Source organism: Hyperolius riggenbachi, chromosome 10, assembly GCF_040937935.1.
Source record: "Hyperolius riggenbachi isolate aHypRig1 chromosome 10, aHypRig1.pri, whole genome shotgun sequence".
In the NCBI taxonomy this organism is placed as follows: Eukaryota; Metazoa; Chordata; class Amphibia; order Anura; family Hyperoliidae; genus Hyperolius; species Hyperolius riggenbachi.
The window spans coordinates 279791834-279816738 of NC_090655.1; the positions used below are offsets into that span (position 1 = coordinate 279791834).

Here is a 24905-nt window from a genome sequence, read left to right on the forward strand (position 1 = left end):
GAGAAGTGGAATGAATATCATACATCATTCCAAACATTTTTTACAAATAAATAACTGCAAAGTGGGGTGTGCGTAATTATTCAGCCCCCTTTGGTCTGAGTGCTTCTTCCACATGTTTGCTGTGTCCCCCACATGGCTTGTGGCAAACTGCAAACGAGACTTCTTATGCTTTCTGTTATCAATGGCTTTCTTCTTGCCACTCTTCCATAAAGGCCAACTTTGTACAGTGCATGACTAATAGTTGTCCTATGGACAGATTCCCCCACCTGAGCTGTAGATCTCTGCAGCTCGTCCAGAGTCACCATGGGCCTCTTGACTGCATTTCTGATCAGCGCTCTCCTTGTTCGGCCTGTGAGTTTAGGTGGATGGCCTTGTCTTGGTAGTTATATAGTTGTGCCATACTCCTTCCATTTCTGAATGATCACTTGAACAGTGCTCCATGGGATGTTCAAGGCTTTGGAAATATTTTTGTAGCCTAAGTCTGCTTTAAATTTCTCAATAACTTGATCCCTGACCTGTCTTGTGTGTTCTTTGGACTTCACAGTGTTGTTGCTCCCAATATTCTCTTAGACAACCTCTGAGGCCGTCACAGAGCAGCTGTATTTGTACTGACATTAGATTACACACAGGTGCACTCTATTTAGTCATTAGCACTCATCAGGCAATGCCTATGGGCAACTGACTGCACTCAGATTAAAGGGGGCCGAATAATTATGCACACACCACTTTGCAGTTATTTATTTGTAAAAAATGTTTGGAATGATGTATGATTTTCGTTCCACTTCTCACGTGTACACCACTTTGTGTTGGTCTTTCATGTGGAATTCCACTAAAATTGATTCATGTTTGTGGCAGTAATGTGACAAAATGTGGAAAACTTCAAGGGGGTCGAATACTTTTGCAACCCACTGTACATATGTATATACTAATGTGTATTATAAAACAGATTCTGGGATATGATCCTTTATATTGTGGAGGATCAAAGAACACAGTCCTTTTGGGGTTCCCGTTTAGCAGCTCTCCATCACAGCCTCTGGGAAGGTCTAGTGCGTCTGGTGGGTTCAGACGCCCCCCATTTTTTGACTCTTCGCCTGATTGGTCTCTTTTCCCTGGTTGAGCTACGCAGAATTGGGTATTACGGCCTGACAAAGGGCACATATAATTCTATACAAAAGCCCGAAACGAACATGTGTCGTTGCCTTGAAGTTCAAATGCCCGTAAAGCTACAACCAATTGTTGCTTCAAACCAACCAATGTGTTTTTAAGACCTACTATTGTGATATTGAAGAACCATTTTTTCTATTTTTTGTACGTGTGTTAATAAAGTTTTTTCAGAGATTTTTTTTGCCTGTTTGAGATTGCATTCTAGCATATTTTTTAATCCTTTTTAAAGGTATAAACGTATACTAATGTGTACCCAGGAATCTTTTATATATGGTCCGGCCAGAACCCGAAGTGTGGCAGGAGGCAGTGCGAAAGCCGGCGGCTTCATCTATTACTTTGCCGCCGGCTGCATTTCATTAAAATAACCAAGTTGTAATACATTTGGCCGCAGCGAGACGGCCGTAAAATACATTGTACTTATTGTAATCGTTATATTTCTAACATTGGCCGCTGCGCTGCGACCACTTCGCACATTGGCCGGCCAGAACCCGAAGTGGCCACACTTCGGGTTCTGGCCGTAACATATATAATAAATAACATATCTGCTGTAAGAATAAATGTGTAGTTGTGTCACTAGTAGGGAGAGTCAATGAGATGCAAATACTTCTGTGTTTATGCAAATGTATGCAAATATATGCAGCTTTAAATAGACCAATCAAATTCCACCTTTGCAGGAGCGGATTGGTCCATTTCAAGCTGCAGACTTTCTCATAGTAAACTGCGCTCTTAATCCTCTTAGTTTTCCAGTGTAAGAAGTACAACCAGGATACCCTATCAGCAAAATATAAAGCTGTACATAGTGCTCAGTGCTGTATGGAAAGAGAAGCCTCGTGCCTCAGACTGCACACCCCCCGGACGTGCCACCACCAGATAGAGGGTCTATCTCCCCCCGTTGTGGTTCCACTCCCCAGACAGCCTCTTGGTTTGTGCCCATCACAATATTTCCTGATCCCACCACTCAGGGCTGCGGAATGCTTCAACCCCAATAACGTTATGCAGGCAGTAGGGATCAGGACAGGGTACACTCTGCGCAGCCAAGCCACGGACTTCAGCCAGCCAGCCTCCCTTCCGCCGTACTCGAGCATGTCGCCATGTCAGCATCAGCGTGCCTCCAGGCTCCTCCCTACTAGTGATGCTCATCGCGACCTCGTGATCACAGAATAGCAGTAATACACAAGCGTTTTTTCACTATCCCACATTGTGATCCGAATTCGTGATCGCCTCTCGATCATGGATTCAGTTCTGAATGCACCTGCGATCGTGGTCCAAATCCGGCTAGTGATCACGGCCGTGAATAAACCGCCAAAACCCGCCGGCTTTAGCGGTTAATAGCAAAGCCCCCTTACATGATATAAACACCAAATTTGCCAGATATGTTAAAGGGGAACTGAAGTAAGAGGTATACGGAGGCTGCCATGTTTATTTCCTTTTAATCAATACCAGTTGCCTGGCTGCGCTGCTGGTCTATTTATCTGCAGTAGTATCTGAATAACACCAGAAACAAGCATGCAGCTAGTCTTGTCAGATCTGACTTTAAAGTCTGAAACTCCTGATCTGCTGCATGCTTGTCCAGGGGCTACGGCTAATAGTATTAGAGGCAGAGGATCAGCAGGGCTGCCAGGCAACTGGTATTGCTTAAAATGAAATAAACATGGCAGCTTCCATATACCTCTCTCTTCAGTTGTCCTTTAAGGAGAACAGTGGGGACAAGCGGGAAATTTTACATTTTCAAAGGAAAATAGTAGACATTGAAATGCGGTAAATGACAGTTAATGTTGTTACCGCATTCACATGTATACCTTTTTCCTTTGAAACTTCTTTTGAAACTTTAAAATCAATTTTCTCAAAAACTATGAGGTCTTTTTGAAATAGAATTTTTAAGTTGTAGCCACTGATCACCTGTATAATCCATGCAATTTTGGTGATTGTAGCATGTATGGGGTCTTTGCTATTAACGTTAAAGTCAAATCTCGGCCGTGATCACGAACGCGATCGCGGATTTTACAGGCAATCACGGCTAAAGTCCGGAGCTTCAATTCAAATCCGGATCACGATCACCCCATATCTGGATTTACTCAAATTAGTGATTGGGGGTATCCGAGCAACACTGCTCCCTACGCATTTTGCCACAAGACTCATCGATGAGTCAGTTATATGGTATCCTGGGGGAGGGGTGGGCGTCCTCACAATGTTTGCTTCAGGCAGCAAAAAGTCTAGAAATAGCCCTGTCTGCCTCTGCATGGATTCTGCTCCCTCTGCAGGACAGACACATTGCCATGGCAACAGCTGAGTCACTTCAGCAGAGGAAGGGAGCAGAGGAAGGGAGCAGAGTGAAGAACTTGCCTCAGAGAGCTTCAGACAGCAATGATTACATTTGCCATTAGCCAGAGATCATTCTGCAGTTTGTGTACACATTTTTACACACAGAGAATGCACGGGATTGCTTTCAAATATTCTTTTATGTAACTCACAGTAGTTAGTGAAATGTTAGTTTTGGGAGTATTGTAACACGGTCATCAAATCTGTGAAGGACACATTGTAAAATGATCAGACAACATGGTCAGTATCATGCATACAAATTGCAGGCAGCACATGCATGCACCGCTCACTACCACAAACCAACAGTGCCAATATGTGGGGGTCCCTCTGTTTTTCTAAACTGATGTCCAATATATTCCAAGCAGAGTAATAGCACTCCCACACTTACATATAGATCAGTCAATTATTTGACCATTATCAGCTTATTACAGGCCAGTAACACTGTCACCCCTACTGTGACCAATCTGTGTACAGTAATGTACAGTGACCATTATCAGCTTATTACAGGCCAGTAACACTGTCACCCCTACTGTGACCAGTCTGTGTACAGTAATGTACAGTGACCATTATCAGCTTATTACAGGCCAGTAACACTAAGTCACCCCTACTGTGCCCAATCTGTGTACAGCAATGTACAGTGACCATTATCAGCTTATTACAGGCCGGTAACACTAAGTCACCCCCTACTGTGACCAATCTGTGTACAGTAATGTACAGTAACCATTATCAGCTTATTACAGGCCAGTAACACTAACTCACCCCTACTGTGACCAATCTGTGTACAGTAATGTACAGTGACCATTATCAGCTTATTACAGGCCAGTAACACTAAGTCACTTCCTACTGTGACCAATCTGTGTACAGTAATGTACAGTGACCATTATCAGCTTATTACAGGCCAGTAACACTAAGTCACCCCTACTGTGACCAGCCTGTGTACAGTAATGTACAGCAACCATTATCAGCTTATTACAGGCCAGTAACACTAAGTCACCCCTACTGTGACCAATCTGTGTACAGCAATGTACAGTGACCATTATCAGCTTATTACAGGCCAGTAACACTGTCACCCCTACTGTGACCAATCTGTGTACAGTAATGTACAGTGACCATTATCAGCTTATTACAGGCCGGTAACACTAAGTCACCCCTACTGTGAGCAATCTGTGTACAGAAATGTACAGTGACCATTAGTAGCTTATTACATGTTGGTAGAAATAATTTAAATCACACTTACATGGTGATTATAGCTTCATGTGACAATTTAGTGACTATCAGAGTTGGAAAGTCCTCGCCTGATCAGCATTGTATTGCTGCTGTGAGATGTAGCCGGATGCTTCTCCCTCCATCACCCCCTCCCCTCTCCACAGAACATACTCTAAAGACATCAGGGTGTCTGTACTGTTATCAGTGGCTGGATAGTGTACTGGTTAAGGTCTCCACCTCTGACACAGGAGACAAGGGTTAAAATCTTGTCTCTTCCTGTTCAGTAAGCCAGCACCTGTTCAGCAGGAGACCTTGGACAAGACTCCATAACACTGCTACTGCCTATAGAGCCTGTCCTAGGTATTGCAGCTCTGGTGCTTTGAGTCTGCCGAGAGAAAAGCATATTATAAATGTTCTGTGTCGTCTTGTTATTATTAGTAACCTGTCACAAAACACAATCAAGAATGATAGTGTAACCTCTTCTGGACCGCTGTAGTGGCGGGTCATCAATGAGCACCGTTTTTTGACCGAAAAGTCATTGGCTCTTAAGGGACCAGAGACTGCTGGCCTGGAAGAGGTTGCGATTGACAAAAATCTAATCAGTACATCACGTAACCCCAAAACAGGCCAGTCTGTTAGCAGTGACACAATCACACCAGCAATATACATACACATTTATTCTATATACACTGCTGATTACTCACCTGTTCTGCCCTCTGTAACATTGTCTTCCTCTTTACTTGTCCTCATCATGTCACCCTCCTCCATAGACTGCTGATCACTCCTCACATACGTCTCTTCTTCTTCCTCTTTACTTGTCCTCATCATGTCCCCCTCCTCCATAGACTGCTGATCACTCCTCACATAAGTCTCTTCTTCCTCCTCTTTACTTGTCCTCATCATGTCCCCCTCCTCCATAGACTGCTGATCACTCCTCACATAAGTCTCTTCTTCTTCCTCTTTACTTGTCCTCATCATGTCACCCTCCCCCAAAGACTGCTGATCACTCCTCACATACGTCTCTTCTTCTTCCTCTTTAATTGTCCTCTTCAAGTCACCCTCCCCCAAAGACTGCTGATCACTCCTCACATACGTCTCTTCTTCTTCTTCTTTAATTGTCCTCATCATGTCACCCTCCTTCATAGACTGCTGATCACTCCTCACATATGTCTCCTCTTCCTCCTCTTTACTTGTCCCCATCATGTTCCCCTCCTTCATAGACTGCTGATCACTCCTCACATATGTCTCCTCTTCCTCCTCTTTACTTGTCCCCATCATGTTCCCCTCCTCCATAGACTGCTGATCACTCCTCACATATGTCTCTTCTTCCTCTTGAATTGTCCTCTTCATGTCACCCTCCCCCAATGACTGCTGATCACTACTCATATACATCTCTTCTTCTTTAATTGTCATCATCATGTCACCCTCCTCTATAGACTGCTGATCACTCCTCACATACATCTCCTCTTCTTCCTCATTACATGTCCTCATCATGTCACCCTCCTCCACAGACTGCTGATCACTCCTCACATACGTCTCTTCTTCTTCCTCTTTAGCCACAGTACTTCCATGTATCAGTTCACCCACCTAAGTTCACAAAATAAAATCTAATATGAATTTTAAACACAAATGACAGCATATGCAGAAGGAAGAATGTAATACAGTTTAGTCTCTGGTGACCCTCAGCTCCACCTACCTGATAATGGTGGGGGGTGGTATGACCTTCCTGTGGACAATCCTGGGAATAAAGAGGACCTGTACATCTCTCTGGTGGGTTTCTGTTACTGGATACATCTGTAGGAAACACACACACTGACTGAATACATTGTCTCTATGTGATTATCAGATGATGGGGGATCTAGGTGGACAGTCCTGGGAATAAAGAGGACCTGTACATCTCTCTGGTGGGTTCCTGTTACTGGATACACCTGTAGGAAACGCACACACTGACTGAATACAATGTCTCTATATGTTTATCAGATGATGGGGGATCTAGGTGGACAATCCTGGGAATAAAGAGGACCTGTACATCTCTCTGGTGGGTTTCTGTTACTGGATACATCTGTAGGAAACACACACACTGACTGAATACATTGTCTCTATGCGATTATCAGATGATGGGGGATCTAGGTGGACAATCCTGGGAATAAAGAGGACCTGTACACCTCTCTGGTGGGTTTCTGTTACTGGAGACATCAGTAGGAAGCACACACACTGACTGAATACATTGCCTCTATGTGTTTATCAGATGATGGGGGAACTAGGTGGACAATCCCAGGAATTAAGAGGACCTGTACGTCTCTCTGGTGGGTTTCTGTTACTGGATACATCTGTAGGAAACACACACACTGACTGAATACATTGTCTCTATGTGTTTATCAGATGATGGGGGATCTAGGTGGACAATCTTGGGAATAAAGAGGACCTGTACATCTCTCTGGTGGGTTTCTGTTACTGGAGACATCTGTAGGAAACACACACACTGACTGAATACATTGTCTCTATGTGATTATCAGATGATGGGGGATCTAGGTGGACAATCCCAGGAATAAAGAGGACCTGTACATCTCTCTGGTGGGTTTCTGTTACTGCATACATCTGTAGGAAACACACACACTGACTGAATACATTGTCTCTATGTGTTTATCAGATGATGGGGGATCTAGGTGGACAATCCTGGGAATAAAGAGGACCTGTACACCTCTCTGGTGGGTTTCTGTTACTGGATACATCTTTAGGAGACACCCACACTGACTGAATACATTGTCTCTACAATGTCTCATAAAAGTGTTAGGCCCATTTAAGTGTCGCGCCTGCTGCACCACCATAAAAAGACCTTTAGGGATCACCATGTTAGTACGCGGTGTGTGTGTGTGTGTGGGGGGGGGGGGTCAGTGTTCAGGTCATAAACAACACTCTCCTTTAAATGAGTCTGCATGGCTGTCGTCCCAGAAGGCAGCAGCTTCTAAAGCTAATGCACAAGAAAGCCTACAAACAGTTTGCAGAAAACAAGCAGACTAAGGACTGGGATAACTGGAACCAAGTCCTGTGGTCTGATGAGACCAAAATAAACGTATTTGGTTTAGATGGAGTGAAGCGTGTGGTGGCAATCAGGTGAAGAGTACAAAGACAAGTGTGTGTTGCCTACAGTGAAGCATGGTGGTGGGAGAGTCATGGTTAGGGGCTGCATGAGTGCTGCCGGCACTGGGGAGCTACAGGTCATTGAGGAAACCATGAAAGCCAACATGTACTGTGACATACTGAAGCAGAGCATGATCCCCTCCCTTTCCAATATAATATTGACCCCAAACTCACCTCCAGATGACCACTGCCTTGCTAAACAAACTGAGGGTAAAAGTGCTGGACTGGCCTAGCGTGTCTCCAGACCTAATCCCCATTGTGCACCTGCGGGGCCTCCTCATATGGAAATGAAAAAAATATAGTGTCATCACTCTGCAGGATTAAATGTATAAAGGCAATCTTTAATGGTACAAATCACAAAAAGGGGACCAACATTTAAAATCATTGAAATCTTTAGATATCGCCATGTGTGTACCGAATGTTGGTAACGAGAGTGATGAGGATTTGATCCCGGCTTCTTCCAATTTTGAAATTCTTCCTTTTCCTTCCTCCCCTCTTTCCCCACCACTGGGGGGAGCCGAGAGCCCTCTTAACGTGATAAATGTATCGGATTTTCCATTGGGCCCGGACCACATTTCCCTCCTTGCCAAAGGTCTCTCCTTTTCACCTGTACAAGGGGGAGATGAGTCTGGAATCCAAAAGGATTTACAACTATTTGCCCGTAAAGTCCTATTGAGGGTCAAGTATGGTTCAAAGGACCTAGTAGATTCAGAGAATATAGACAATTTGGACATAGGTGGACAGGCCGTTGCACCTGGTCCTACCCTCACCATTGATGACCGGAAGACATTGAGGGATTTGGAAGCACTGAAGCATGAGACGTTCCAGACTAGGGATGAACGCTTAGTCTCGGATAATGTTGGTGAATTGTCCTATACGGCCTTTAGGAAAAAAAAAAATCGCCCAATTGTAATAAGGCCCTGGGGATCTTCTTGAAGTTGGTTTCTGAGGATCTTAAAGGGGAACTGAAGAGAGAGGTATATGGAGGCTGTCATGTTTATTTCCTTTTAGACAATACCAGTTTCCTGGCAGCCCTGCTGATCCTCTGCCTCTAATACTATTAGCCATAGCCCCTGAACAAGCATGTAGCAGATCAGGTGTTTCAGTGGTTCAGACTTATAAGTCTGATCTGACAAGACTAGCTGCATGCTTGTTTCTGGTTTTAATCAGATACTACTGCAGAGAAATAGACCAGCAGGGCCGCCAGGTAACTGGTATTGATTAAAAGGAAATAAACATGACAGCCTCCATATACCTCTCTCTTCAGTTCCCCTTTAAGACCATCAAGTGGGATAGGAGGGGACATGATAATCTGACAAATGGGGAAAGGAGAGCTTTGAAAGAATTAAAGGAGGCACAGGACATAGTAATTAGGCCAAGCAACAAGGGGGGGAAACGTGGTCCTGTGGACAAGGGATGCTTATTTTGCGGAAGCTAATCACCAATTATCGGACGAGAACACATATATTAAACTCCGTTCAAGCCCCTTTGACAGGATTGCCACAGGGGTCAACCAATTGGTGGATGATGCAGGGGAAGAGGGCATACTGAGCTCAACTGAGGGGGAGTATTTAAAGGTGACCTCTTATACAATTCCCTTACTGTACTTGATTCCCAAAGTACACAAAAATGTGAATCACTCCCCAGGACGACCCATAGTGAGCGCAATAGAGGGCCCAACTGAGCGTCTGGATAAGTGGATAGATGCTAAGGTCCGGGATATTGTCTCTTCCTTACCATCTTTTGTACTCGATACTCAGGATGTCCTTAGGAAATTGGCGGGCATTGTGATTGATCCGGGGGACATACTCGTGGGGATTGATGTGGAGAGTTTCCCCCACGAGATTGGACTGTCTGCATTGGAGTTTTTTCTTAAAGATGCATAACCTGATGTTACGGCCCATAATGAATGTATCTGTCGTGCTATGCGTTTTATACTGGAGCATAACAGTTTCCTCTTTGGGGGATCCCATTATAGGCAGGTGCGGGGCACGGCTATGGGGGCGGCCTGCGCGCCTGCCTATGCCTGTTTACATCTGGGCATGTGGGAACGCCAAGATGTCTATACCCTGGAGATGTTCAACAAACATGTATGTGTTTGGCTATGGTATATGGACGATGTGCTGGTGGTGTGGAGGGGGGGGGGGGGGGGGAGGATGAACTGGAGGCCTTCATCGATCTGCTGAATCACAATCAGCAGAATATTAATCATTACGTATGTGTGGAGCCGTACCGGCATTTCCTTCCTTGACCTGTGGGTTTGGATGGAGGGACAAGGCCTATGTAATAGGACCTTCCACAAACCTACTACAGGCAATACTCTCCTCCACGCCACCAGCCATCATCCAGGCAGTTTGAAAGATGGTATACCCACGGGCCAATTTTTGCGAATTCGCCAAAATTGTTCGTGAGAATGTGACTTTAATTTGGAAGCCAGAGAAATGTCATTTTCATGAGAGGGGGTATAGACATGAAACGTTATGCTCCAGTGTTGAAAGGGTGGTGAACAAGCCCAGACACAAGCTTTTGGGCGGAGGAGTGGGTAGGCAGGGCAGAGATGGGTCCAATTTTATTCGTTTTATCAGCCCTTTTAATGCCCAATGGTCAAAAATAAAGGGAGATGTTGGGAATACACTGGTCGGTCCTAATGACAGATCATGAAATCTCTAGAGTAGTAGGTGAGAGACCCCTTATGGTACCCCGTAGAGCACCCAGTTTACCAGATACATTGGTTCATTCACAGGTTCCAGCCAGGGAAAATAAGATATGGTTGGGAGGAAAACCTCCAAATGGCATGTACAGGTGTGGTGGATGTTCGATGTGTCCGTTTGTTGAAGTGACCTTTTTGAATGCCACGGGTGACAAGGAGTGGGAGATACGGAGCTTCATAAACTGTAACTCTGAATGGGTTGTATATCAACTTACCTGCCCGTGCCAAAAGATATATGTAGCGATGACTACAAAACCCCTAAAAAAATAGTATTGGTCAACCTCTAAGTGACATCCGATGTGTGGGAGACAGAAGAATGGAGAATATAGGAGTACAGTAGCTGAACATTTAGGTGAGATGTATGAAGGTAATCCGGCAGGTTTAAAATTCAGAGGCATCTATAGGTTACCGGATAGAGGGAGAGGCGGCGATAGAGAGAAGGCCCTCCTCCAGAAAGAAAGTCGGTGGATTTATGTTCTGAATGCGTTGGAACCAGGCAGTTTAAATAGCGAATTGGACTTGAGACCATTCCTTTAGACCACTCTTTTAGACACAAATCCTGCATAACCCACCTGCCTGCCACAATACATAATGGACATATATGGGTGTTTGTTTCAAATTACCTGATGTTAATGCTTCTGTTGTCTAACACAAAATATATCCCGATATAAGGAGAGGGCTTTTCCATTAGAATATGGAATTGCTTTCATCGTCGGAAGTCAAATTGTCTTGTGGAGTTTGCTGTGTTTGGTACACACACTGTATTTAGGAGCTGCGGATCTAGCAGCCGGAAATTAGCTGATGAGGAAGAAAAACCAGCTTGACACGCATAAATAAGGCTGTGACCAGCCCTCGCCGGATACACCCAGTTGAAGCCTGGAAGAGGCGGGCGCAACGCGTAGGTGGGCGGGGCATAAACCCGTGTTGCACTGGTAGCACTTCTTGAGTCCTGACTAGCCGGCGGAAGACCCGTGGACAAGCATGCATGCTGTCATTGCATATACCGGAGCACCTCTCTATTCATACTGGATTGAGCTCCGGTGAAGACTGACTGGATATTTGTAGCACAGTTGTCATCAAGGGCGGTAAGAAGACACTTGGGTAAGTCCTGCAGTGCAGGTGAAGATTGCCTTGTCTCTTTGCCATTGTTTTCCTCTATTGCCCGGGTTGGTTCCTTACGGCTGTGCAATTGGACTTGCATCACATCATGCACCAATCCTCCATTTAGTTCCCACACATTGCAGGAAAGCCTATGGACTTGGTACCGGTACCACTGTGTGTGTGAGTGAGGTGGGGACTATGATGTGCAGTATTCTTGGTACGGAGCGCTCCAGATTTTAATGATTTTAAATGTTGGTCCCCTTTTTGTGATTTGGACCATTAAAGATTGCCTTTATACATTTAATCCTGTGGAGTGATGACTCTACCTTTTCTTCATTACTATAATTGCAGAATCGGTGACGTCACTCCTGCTTAGGCAGTATTGCAGGATACATTACTAAGTTGAGTATGTGCAGGTTTTGTGCTGATTGGCACCCTCATATGGAAGGTGGAGGAGCGCAAGGTCTCTAATTAACATCCCCCAGCTTCATCATGGAGGAGGGGAAGAGGATTCCAGTGGCCACCTGTGACGCTCTAGTGACCTCCATGCCCAAGAGAGGCAGTGCTGGGGAATAATGGAGGGCACACAACATATTCACACTATGAACAGAATGTCTACATTATTCCCTTAAAGGACAACTGTGAAAGATAACTAAAATTCTAAATGTCACATATATTTCCAGGAATTACTAGCAAATAGCAATACAAAGGCTTTATTTTTTACATCTTTTCAGATCGTATGAGAAGAAAATAAGACATTTACACAGAACAGCTTTCACTGTGGGCATTACTGTGGAGGACGGTGTCCAGCAGATCCGGCATACAGAAGCAATCTTCACTGGCTGTAATAGTGTGACTAGAATCTGTTCAGAATGATAGAGAGCAGAAATATAGCTTCAAATGTGTGAAATATAGCTTCAGCTGCAGTTCTGTCTGTGTGCCTGATCCTGTCTCTCTCTCTCTCTCTGCCTCGCAGTGTAAAGGAAACAGTTTACAGCCAAGTTACAGTTCAGCTCTGTTCCCCCACCCACCCCCTTGGTGCCTACACAAATTTGTTACAAAACAGCTGATAAACGAAGCAACTTTTTCATACAGGCTGAGCTGCGAGACCTCAGAAAAGCTTTCTATTATCTCTTTTAATAGTTGTTTTATAAGGAGATTGTTGTGAGATACTGAACATGTGTACCAAATGATGGAGGGGGGGAGGGGGGGGCTGGATCTGGGTGGACCCCAAGTACTACTCTCTTCTTTACAAGAAATGAGAGTCTCCTCTTACCCGGTGATGTGAGGGGAGGCTGATTCTCCATCATGGCGGCCTTGTAGAGGTCCTGGTGTCCTTCTATACACTGCCCATCCTCCATGGAGAAATAGATGAGACAATGAGCCTCCTTATAGGAACCTGACACACAGAATGATACAGTCACCACCATACAAATCGCTGTCACTGGAGACTGTCCCATAATTCCTGGCAATGCTCAACTCACCCCGACAGCAGATCAGTGAGGATGTTGTGGGCTTCTCGTGTCTCTCAGATATCAGGGGGTGAGGTGGGGGCACCGCAATGGTCACCAGACTTCACAGAAGGGAGACTCTGTATGGAGAGACTGAAGGTAAGGTCATGTGACACTTCCAGAATCCTCCTCACCTCTGCAGTCATGTGACACTCCCATAATCCTCCTCACCTTTCCAGTCATGTGACACTCCCAGAACCCTCCTCACCTCTCCAGCCAGGTGTAAGTCTGCTGTCATTAAAGCAAGAAGTGTCTATCTGCTTTGGTGAAAGGAAGAGAATAGAATTAATATCTGTTCTCCCCTCTCCCACTCTGTCCTCCCCACCCCAATATCTACCTCCCCTCCCCCCCTATGTGCTTCTCCTCACCCCAATACCTACCTCCCCTCCACCACTATGTGCTCCTCCCCACCCCAATACCTACCTCCCCTCCACCACTATGTGCTCGTTCCCACCCAAATACCTCCCCTCCCCACCACCCCAGTATGGGGGTGGCTACAGCTCTCAAGCAGAGACCTGGGTAGGAATCTCAGCTGTTCCTCTTTAGTAATCCAGCAGCTATTCAGTGAGGAGTAAGTCTGGATCCCCTAACACAGCTACTGTCTACTGAGCGCCCCCTGGTGGTTGCACCTCACCTACCTCACTATGTGCTCCTCCTCCATACCTGTACTCCCCTCCCCCACTATGTGCTCCTCCCCATACCTGTACGCCCCTCCCCACTATGTGCTCCTCCCCCACACCTGTACCCCCCCCCCCGCCCCACCCCATGTATGTGCTCCTCCCCTCCCCCTGGTGGCTGCATCTCTCGGGCACTGAGTGGGACAGGAGGAAAGCCCTTTACAAATGTTACAATTATTATAAATTATAGTCACAGGCGGCAAACAATGAAAATATAATATAAACAAAGTAACCTTTCCCCTCCTCTGCAGCCAGCACGAGCTCTGCTGCTCTCACCACTTCCGCTCTATCACCACTTCCGGTCTCTTTCTTCGGAGGACAGCTGGAACAGGAAGTGCAGAGCGCTCTGGGCGGGGATTCCCAGTGACGACACTACCCCACGCGACCTTCTCTGTGTGATTATAGCTCTATCAGAGGCTGCAGGACAATATGCTCCGCCCACCAACTTCCGGCCTTCTCATCACTTCCTTTCTGTTGTTGTGTATGGTTTCTGCGTTCCAGCTGGTGAAGGGGAGCTCGCCATCTTGTGGCCAGTCAGCTAACTGCACCCTCATTTATCAATCACAGGAAGGGAGAGCAGCCAGGGAGTAGGGATGATCTCCAGATGAAATCCGAATGGGTTTCATCATAGCTCCCAACTGTCCCTCTTTCGGAGGGACAGTCCCACTTTCTATGTAAGTATATATATTGTTAATATGAAGGAAAATGAACCAGGATAGAAACTACCAGTGTGGTTTGAATTATAAAAAAAAAAACATTTTTCTTATGAAATCTTTTTCGTATGTGTGACTAAGGGTGTAACTGGGGCGTGATTAGGGGTGTGGCTTAAGTGTCCCTCTTTCTCATCTCAAATAGTTGGGAGGTACGGTTTCATTCAGATTTCATCCTCCTTATTAGTGCAACTGAGCGGGTGGGTGAGGGAGGGTTAAACTTACCCAGCAGCCTCCTTTAATCCGTCCCATGCTGTGTTCCAAGCCGTGGTCACGTGACTACAAACACCTCCTCCTTCCGGGTTGAAGGAGGAAGCATAGTAGTCACATGACGCAGCTTGGAACACATAGTGAGATGCGCCGTGCAACGCATTAAAGGGGTTCTCTGGGTAGGGGGTTAAGGGGTCTGAAAATAAAAACAGACACTTACCTGGGGCTTCTACCACCCCCCTGCAGCCGTAATGTCCCACGCCATCCTCCAACGATCCTCTATTCCCCGCTGCCGGTCCCGGTCTAACGCGGCATCTCATCCAACTGCACTCCTTCACCACTTCCCTTCATTTTTCAGCAAGCTTGTCACTACCCTTTTCACTACCCTACCCTTGTTTATTCTGCACACACACGTCAGCTGTATATATCATTTTTTTAGTGCACTACACTGACCAGCACTTCTTTTGTGCGCCTCACGATATAGGTGTACTCGTCTTTTGTCATATGGTATTTATTTTGTATGACTTTATTGATGGAGCTTTTTTGATTGGATGACACTTCATCAGCTGTATTTTATGTGTTTTTAATTGTCTATGGTTTACTAATAAAGGCTACTTTTTGTACTTTGAATTTTTGTTGTGGTGAGGTTCTTAAAGTGGACCAGAGACGAAGCACCCTCATGTATTTTACCATATAGATCAGTGGGAACATTAGAGAAAACACCTACCATGCTTTCTGTTTCATTCTGCACTGCACAGCTTGTTTCTAATCAGACCTGATAAAATCCCAGACTGAGCATTCAGTCTGGCTTTGCTATAATGACTCAGTTATAATGATTCATGAGCAGAGCCAGCAGGGGGCCGGCTTGGACTTGAAAAGACATGAGAGAACACAGACTGAGCTATAAATATTCCTGAGCAAAGCCAGACTGAGTGCTTAGTCAGGGATTTTATCAGGGATAATTAGAAGCAAGCTGTGCAGCGCAGAATGAAACTGAAAGCAAGGTAGGTGTTTTCTCTAACGTTCCTACTCATCTATATGGTAAAATACGTGAGGGTGCTTCGTCTCTCGTTCCCTTTAAAGGGACAGCTTTTCCTTCTTTGCTTGATTATTTTCTCATTGGCTTCTTTTCTGCACGCAAGAGGGATAACTCTTTTCTTACATTTACACACATATATGCGTGATTATAGTAGCCACATACTTGATGGTGCTTGTCCTCTGCAGTTGGTTCTTTGTTCCCAACATAAGGTCTCGGTCCTTATTAACCACTTCAGCCTTCAGTCGTTTTCACTTTGTGCATCCGAGCAATGTTCACCTCCCATTCATTAGCCTATAACTTTATCACTACTTATCACAATGAACTGGTCCATATCTTGTTTTTTTCCGCCACCAATTAGGATTTCTTTGGGTGGTACATTTTGCTAAGTAAATGCATTTTAACAGGAAGAATAAGAAGGAAACGTAAAAAATTCATTATTTCTCAGTTTTCGGCCATTATAGTTTTAAACTAATACATGCCTCCATATTTAAAACCCACGTATTGTATTTGCCTAATAGTCCCGGCTATTACACCATTATTATTATTATTATTTTTAGTATTTATATAGCGCCGACATGTTACACAGCGCTGTACAGTATATATGTTTTGACCTGTCACTAACTGTCCCTCAAAGGAGCTCACAATCTAATTCCTACCATTTTCATATGTCTATATTAAGTAGTGTAAGTACTGTAGTCTAGGGCCAATTTTTAGGGGGGAGCCAATTAACTTATCTTTATGTTTTTAGGATGTGGGAGTTAAACCGGAGTGCCTGGAGGAAACCCACACAGACACGGGGAGAACATACAAACTCCTTGCAGATAGTGCCCCGGCTGGGATTTCAACCGGGGACCCAGCGCCGCAAGGCCAGAGCGTTAACCACTATGCCACCGTGCTGTCCATTTAAATATGGCAACAATATTTTATTTGGAAATAAAAGTGCACTTTTTTCCGTTTTGCATCCATCACTATTTACAAGTTTATTATTTGCATATTTTTGAGAGGGTGGGATGTAAATAGTAATTTTTTAATGTAAATATGTGGGGTTTTTTTGTTTTATTTTACATGTACTGTAGATGTAGTTTAATTTTTGGCCACAAGATGGCAACCTTGAGTTTGTTTACATGATGTCACTCTAAGCGTAACATGTACGCTTAGAGAGGGACATAAGAGGCAGAAAAGCGAGGCTTCCGAGAGATGCGGTCGTTTTTTCTGCCGGGGAGAGGAATCAATCATCAGGCACCATGTCCCGATGAATTGATTCCTGGGCTAACGATCCGCGGCCGGGAGCATGCGTGCACGCGCGGGAGCGCACATGGCCTTCTGGACATAGCTTCTACGTCCAGAAGGCTTAAATAGTTAATCAAGTTCTGGATGAATCTATTGTCCCAGATCCACTTGTGCTGCCTTTGGGTGATGAGCTGGAAATTCCCACAACACCGGCTAGCAGCATATTGCCAAGGCTGGCAGGCTGCATATTCCCAGGCAATGGCTGCAACCTTCCCTATCTTTACAGCTTACACAGGAAATGGTATCAGATATCCTTATCTCTCAGCGTCTGATCGCTAGTAGTATTTGCAATTCATTTTTTCTCCTGAGTTTTCTCATAAGTGATATTTTCAAACTTGACAATAAAATGCCTTTTAAATCACCAGAAACCAAAAAAATACTGAAAATAATTTTATTAGTACCTTTTCTCCTACTTTTCGGTACTTTCTTCCATCGCAAAGTGCTAAAAAGTTATTCTAAACCGGAGATGAAAATTACCTCCTAGGAGAAAACTTAGGAGGAAAAGTGAATTGCATACAGATCGGGACGTCTTCACCAAAGCCCGGCAGCCTTGGCTCTCACTTCCTGGTGAGGGAGGCCTCAGGGCTGCTGTCCTCTCTGATCTTCAGGCTTCTAAGCCCTCTGCCCTAGTGAAATGTGTGACTAGAAGCACTCTGTCTCTCGGACATATATAATCCTTGCTGTATTCAGTCATATTGTTGTTAAGGTTTAAGTTTGTCTTTGCAGCGTTCTCCCCAGGGCCAATTAGGTGGGCGGGCCGCCCGGCTGTTTTACAACCTCGCCCAGCCGTCAATTCACCCGCCTAGCTAGAAAAACCCAGCGCTTGATAAACTGCAGGCAGGATCGCTCCTCTGCCTGTCACCTCACGCCCCTGGTGGAGCAGGGATTGGCTGAGTGGGTTGTAAGGGGCGGGACCATGCACTGCATCTGTAGCTAGAAACTCCAGCTCCGTCTCTCCCTCACACCCTCCAATGAGTGAGAAATAGGTAATATTCTGTACCTCTCTCTTGCCACTGAAGAGATGCAGCCAAGCAAACATGCCCACACATCCTGTCAGCAGCCTGCAGGAGTTATTGTGATGAGACCGTGGCTTCGGCAATCAGGGACAGCCCCAAGCGGCTCAATCATTCTCCATCCCCTGCAGGCGGCAGATAACCATGCCAGCCAGTGTATGCAGCTGGTCTTATCCAGCTTGTACAGTGACAGTGTTTCCGAGGCAGCCTCCCGTGCACTCGTTTGAGGGGTGTGACAGCGGCGTGTGTTAAGTGTCTCTCTTTCTTATCTCAAAAAGTTGGGAGGTATGGTCTGTGGAGACTAAACATCAAAGAGATAGTGACACAGTAAGATGCAGTGCAGTACAATGCCTCACAGACAGATACTCACAGCAGCAGCAACTTGTGAACCTGGGGGGGGGGGGGGATGACCTTGGTGGAGTGAGGTTAGTGGATGGAGTTTAAGAGGCTGACGACACAGGGGAAAAAAAGAATTCTTGTGCTTGCAGGTCTGGTGAAGATAGCCTGAAACCTCCGGCCTGATGGAAGCTGATCAACCACTTAAGTCTATCTGGATGGATATATCCGTCCATATAGACTGTGCAGCTCCTGCAGCCAGAGGCGCACGATCCGGCGCACGATCCCGTGCGCGCTCCCGCCGCCTACCGTTAGCCCCCAGATTAGTGAATGTGAATAGAGTTCCCATTTACCGATCTAAGTCCCCTGCAGAAAAACCGACGGTCTCTTATCAGAGACCGCAGTCTTTCTGCAAAAAGTCCTGTGTGTGTCCAGCTTAACATTGCTGGGAGATAAATCCGTCTCTTCTAAGCTTACTGAACTTTATGCATTCAGCTCAAATCTCTTCATGTTTCCTGAATATAAAAACAAAGACACAGAGAGACAGAGAGAGGGAAATCTCCTTTCCTCAGGTCAGTCTGGATGAATGGGAGCTTCTAATATCCCCACATCTGCAGCTGCCAGTTGTCGGGCGATTTATACGATTACGGTCACATGAACCGTAGCCGGAAGTATAAAATCAAACGTTAAGACCTCTTACAAAAAATAAATGGGAGGAGTCTTACTATATTATATGCTCACCCCCAAGTTCAATAGCCAGTTTTCTCAATACATTGGTACAAAGAGTGAAAAGTCAGGACAACTATTTTAAAATAATGAATTTATTAAATACACATAAAGTTGTCAGAACAATAGCAAATCAAATGATGGGAATCATACAATGACCACAAGATCCTTCTCGGTGTAAGCTGACTGTACAACTTCACAGCAAGATTAACCAATAAAACACAGGCAATGCAACCATAAGCTAGCATACATTTTACCTTACTGCAAGGCCTGATTATAATGCATAATATCATCTATCTTGAAGACAAAGGAAATATGGAAACGACTTAGCTTGTTTAAAAACTCCAATATAAAACCAAGAATAGCATCTATTTTACTTTGCTGTAAACTCTGTACTTGTAATTTGAGGACAAAGGAAGGAATGTGAATTTTTCCTGATCTGTTAACAAAACTTCTATATCAACCAATCTCTTTCCTTATTAAGTTACATGCTTGGACATCGGAACACATATATTAATAACATTTTGGGGGAAAAATTGAAACCACAGCAGACACAGGTGTCCCCGGATTGCAACTCCGGAAGGTTAGTGTTTTTAGGGTATGACTATACAATACATGGAATCAATGAATATCCAAGCATATAACATATTTGGCTATAATATAATTGGGTTCATAATTACCATTCATATGGAACATGGGATCCTGCTGGGCCTAAGGTGTCACCCCGATCGCCCTCTCTTTGGAGACTTCTTAGGTGTGAGTGTCTTCAAAGCTTGTAGGGCGTGAGAGTCTAGGAGTCTTGCCGCTGAGATTGTAAGAGTGTCTGTGAGAGTATGGGAGTCTTCCCTTCCTTTAGAGTATGAGAGTGTCTCCAGTGTCCAGTGTACTCTTAATTTATCCCTCTTCTCTATCTAAAACTCAACCCCCAGGGATTAACCTCTAACCAATCTGGAATTCATCGCTGTGTCACCAAGTTAATTATACAACTTAGGTGATTTGAATGCTCCAACATTTGATTACCTCACTTTCTTATTTCTGGATGTGCAGTATTATTCAGCAGGGGGCACTATTGTCTTATATATACCATGACCTGAAATATGCTGACAATAAAAGTAACCTCTGACCCCTATTATATACTCTTACACATTACTGTTTGCATCATTCCAGATTAGAACAATGCTTTTTACCAACGACTAATCCCTTCAAGTGTTCAATACATAAAGCTAGATCGTGAATACACAAATAATTTAGTAGATTCAGCTGGTATTTTCATAAGTACAGTAGTTAGGCAACTCAGAAATCTCAGTGTTGTCCAGCCTGGTTATGCAGCCGTAAGGTATACTTAGCCTTGTAGTCCACCAAATGTTCAAGTGCTTGTACTGTACCTCTAATGGGAGGACAGAGCTGCTCCTGTGCAGCAGAGAGTGTACCAGGGCATGCTGGGATATTTCTAGGACAAGTGCTTGTACTGTACCTCCAATGGGAGGACAGAGCTGCTCCTGTGCAGCAGAGAATGTACCAGGGCATGCTGGGCCATTTCTAGGACAAGTGCTTGTACTGTACCTCCGATGGGAGGACAGAGCTGCTCCTGTGCAGCAGAGAGTGTACCAGGGCATGCTGGGATATTTCTAGGACAAGTGCTTGTACTGTACCTCCAATGGGAGGACAGAGCTGCTCCTGTGCAGCAGAGAATGTACCAGGGCATGCTGGGCCATTTCTAGGACAAGTGCTTGTACTGTACCTCCAATGGGAGGACAGAGCTGGTCCTGTGCAGCAGAGAATGTACCAGGGCATGCTGGGATATTTCTAGGACACGTGCTTGTACTGTACCTCCAATGGGAGGACAGAGCTGCTCCTGTGCAGCAGCGAATGTACCAGGGCATGCTGGGATATTTCTAGGACAAGTGCTTGTACTGTACCTCCAATGGGAGGACAGAGCTGCTCCTGTGCAGCAGAGAGTGTACCAGGGCATGCTGGGATATTTCTAGGACAAGTGCTTGTACTGTACCTCCAATGGGAGGACAGAGCTGCTCCTGTGCAGCAGAGAATGTACCAGGGCATGCTGGGCCATTTCTAGGACAAGTGCTTATACTGTACCTCCAATGGGAGGACAGAGCTGCTCTTGTGCAGCAGAGAATGTACCAGGGCATGCTGGGATATTTCTAGGACAAGTGCTTGTACTGTACCTCCAATGGGAGGACAGAGCTGGTCCTGTGCAGCAGAGAATGCACCAGGGCATGCTGGGATATTTCTAGGACAAGTGCTTGTACTGTACCTCCAATGGGAGGACAGAGCTGCTCCTGTGCAGCAGAGAATGTACCAGGGCATGCTGGGATATTTCTAGGACAAGTGCCCATACTGTACATCCAATGGGAGGACAGAGCTGCTCCTGTGCAGCAGAGAATGCACCAGGGCATGCTGGGCCATTTCTAGGACAAGTGCTTGTACTGTACCTCCAATGGGAGGACAGAGCTGCTCCTGTGCAGCAGAGAATGTACCGGGGCATGCTGGGATATTTCTAGGACAAGTGCTTGTGCTGTACCTCCAATGGGAGGACAGAGCTGGTCTTGTGCAGCAGAGAATGCACCAGGGCATGCTGGGATATTTCTAGGACAAGTGCTTGTACTGTACCTCCAATGGGAGGACAGAGCTGCTCCTGTGCAGCAGAGAATGCACCAGGGCATGCTGGGATATTTCTAGGACAAGTGCTTGTACTGTACCTCCAATGGGAGGACAGAGCTGCTCCTGTGCAGCAGAGAATGTACCAGGGCATGCTGGGCCATTTCTAGCACAAGTGCTTGTACTGTGCCTCCCATGGGAGGACAGAGCTGGTCCTGTGCAGCAGATAATGTACCAGGCCATGCTGGGCCATTTCTAGGACAAGTGCTTGTACTGTACCTCCAATGGGAGGACAGAGCTGGTCCTGTGCAGCAGAGAATGTACCAGGGCATGCTGGGCCATTTCTAGGACAAGTGCTTGTACTGTACCTCCAATGGGGGGACAGAGCTGCTCCTGTGCAGCAGAGAATGTACCAGGGCATGCTGGGCCATTTCTAGGACAAGTGCTTGTACTGTACCTCCAATGGGAGGACAGAGCTGCTCCTGTGCAGCAGAGAATGTACCAGGGCATGCTGGGATATGTCTAGGACAAGTGCATATACTGTACCTCCAATGGGAGGACAGAGCTGCTCCTGTGCAGCAGAGAATGTACCAGGGCATGCTGGGATATTTCTAGGACAAGTGCTTGTACTGCACCTCCAATGGGAGGACAGAGCTGCTCCTGTGCAGCAGAGAATGTACCAGGGCATGCTGGGCCATTTCTAGGACAAGTGCTTGTACTGTACCTCCAATGGGAGGACAGAGCTGCTCCTGTGCAGCAGAGAATGTACCAGGGCATGCTGGGATATTTATAGGACAAGTGCTTGTACTGTACATCCAATGGGAGGACAGAGCTGCTCCTGTGCAGCAGAGAATGTACCAGGGCATGCTGGGCCATTTCTAGGACAAGTGCCTGTACTGTACATCCAATGGGAGGACAGAGCTGCTCCTGTGCAGCAGAGAATGTACCAGGGCATGCTGGGATATTTCTAGGACAAGTGCTTGTACTGCACCTCCAATGGGAGGACAGAGCTGCTCCTGTGCAGCAGAGAATGTACCAGGGCATGCTGGGCCATTTCTAGGACAAGTGCTTGTACTGTACCTCCAATGGGAGGACAGAGCTGCTCCTGTGCAGCAGAGAATGTACCAGGGCATGCTGGGATATTTCTAGGACAAGTGCTTGTACTGTACATCCAATGGGAGGACAGAGCTGCTCCTGTGCAGCAGAGAATGTACCAGGGCATGCTGGGCCATTTCTAGGACAAGTGCCTGTACTGTACATCCAATGGGAGGACAGAGCTGCTCCTGTGCAGCAGAGAATGTACCAGGGCATGCTGGGATATTTCTAGGACAAGTGCTTGTACTGTACATCCAATGGGAGGACAGAGCTGCTCCTGTGCAGCAGAGAATGCACCAGGGCATGCTGGGCCATTTCTAGGACAAGTGCTTGTACTGTACCTCCAATGGGAGGACAGAGCTGCTCCTGTGCAGCAGAGAATGTACCGGGGCATGCTGGGATATTTCTAGGACAAGTGCTTGTGCTGTACCTCCAATGGGAGGACAGAGCTGGTCTTGTGCAGCAGAGAATGCACCAGGGCATGCTGGGATATTTCTAGGACAAGTGCTTGTACTGTACCTCCAATAGGAGGACAGAGCTGCTCCTGTGCAGCAGAGAATGCACCAGGGCATGCTGGGATATTTCTAGGACAAGTGCTTGTACTGTACCTCCAATGGGAGGACAGAGCTGCTCCTGTGCAGCAGAGAATGTACCAGGGCATGCTGGGATATTTCTAGGACAAGTGCCTATACTGTACATCCAATGGGAGGACAGAGCTGCTCCTGTGCAGCAGAGAATGCACCAGGGCATGCTGGGCCATTTCTAGGACAAGTGCTTGTACTGTACCTCCAATGGGAGGACAGAGCTGGTCCTGTGCAGCAGAGAATGTACCAGGGCATGCTGGGCCATTTCTAGGACAAGTGCTTGTACTGTACCTCCAATGGGGGGACAGAGCTGCTCCTGTGCAGCAGAGAATGTACCAGGGCATGCTGGGCCATTTCTAGGACAAGTGCTTGTACTGTACCTCCAATGGAAGGACAGAGCTGCTCCTGTGCAGCAGAGAATGTACCAGGGCATGCTGGGATATGTCTAGGACAAGTGTATGTACTGTACCTCCAATGGGAGGACAGAGCTGCTCCTGTGCAGCAGAGAATGTACCAGGGCATGCTGGGATATTTCTAGGACAAGTGCTTGTACTGCACCTCCAATGGGAGGACAGAGCTGCTCCTGTGCAGCAGAGAATGTACCAGGGCATGCTGGGCCATTTCTAGGACAAGTGCTTGTACTGTACCTCCAATGGGAGGACAGAGCTGCTCCTGTGCAGCAGAGAATGTACCAGGGCATGCTGGGCCATTTCTAGGACAAGTGCCTGTACTGTACATCCAATGGGAGGACAGAGCTGCTCCTGTGCAGCAGAGAATGTACCAGGGCATGCTGGGATATTTCTAGGACAAGTGCTTGTACTGTACATCCAATGGGAGGACAGAGCTGCTCCTGTGCAGCAGAGAATGTACCAGGGCATGCTGGGCCATTTCTAGGACAAGTGCCTGTACTGTACATCCAATGGGAGGACAGAGCTGCTCCTGTGCAGCAGAGAATGTACCAGGGCATGCTGGGCCATTTCTAGGACAAGTGCTTGTACTGTACCTCCAATGGGAGGACAGAGCTGCTCCTGTGCAGCAGAGAATGTACCGGGGCATGCTGGGATATTTCTAGGACAAGTGCTTGTGCTGTACCTCCAATGGGAGGACAGAGCTGGTCTTGTGCAGCAGAGAATGCACCAGGGCATGCTGGGATATTTCTAGGACAAGTGCTTGTACTGTACCTCCAATGGGAGGACAGAGCTGCTCCTGTGCAGCAGAGAATGCACCAGGGCATGCTGGGATATTTCTAGGACAAGTGCTTGTACTGTACCTCCAATGTGAGGACAGAGCTGCTCCTGTGCAGCAGAGAATGTACCAGGGCATGCTGGGATATTTCTAGGACAAGTGCTTGTACTGTACCTCCAATGGGAGGACAGAGCTGCTCCTGTGCAGCAGAGAATGTACCAGGGCATGCTGGGCCATTTCTAGCACAAGTGCTTGTACTGTGCCTCCCA

General features: G+C 46.3%; 1 pseudogene; it reads right to left on the reverse strand.

The window, feature by feature from the left end:
* Window positions 1-14125, reverse strand: part of LOC137537242 (zinc finger protein 208-like) — a 154282-nt pseudogene extending 140157 nt beyond the window's left edge.
* Between the last annotated feature and the right edge of the window lie 10780 nt (window positions 14126-24905).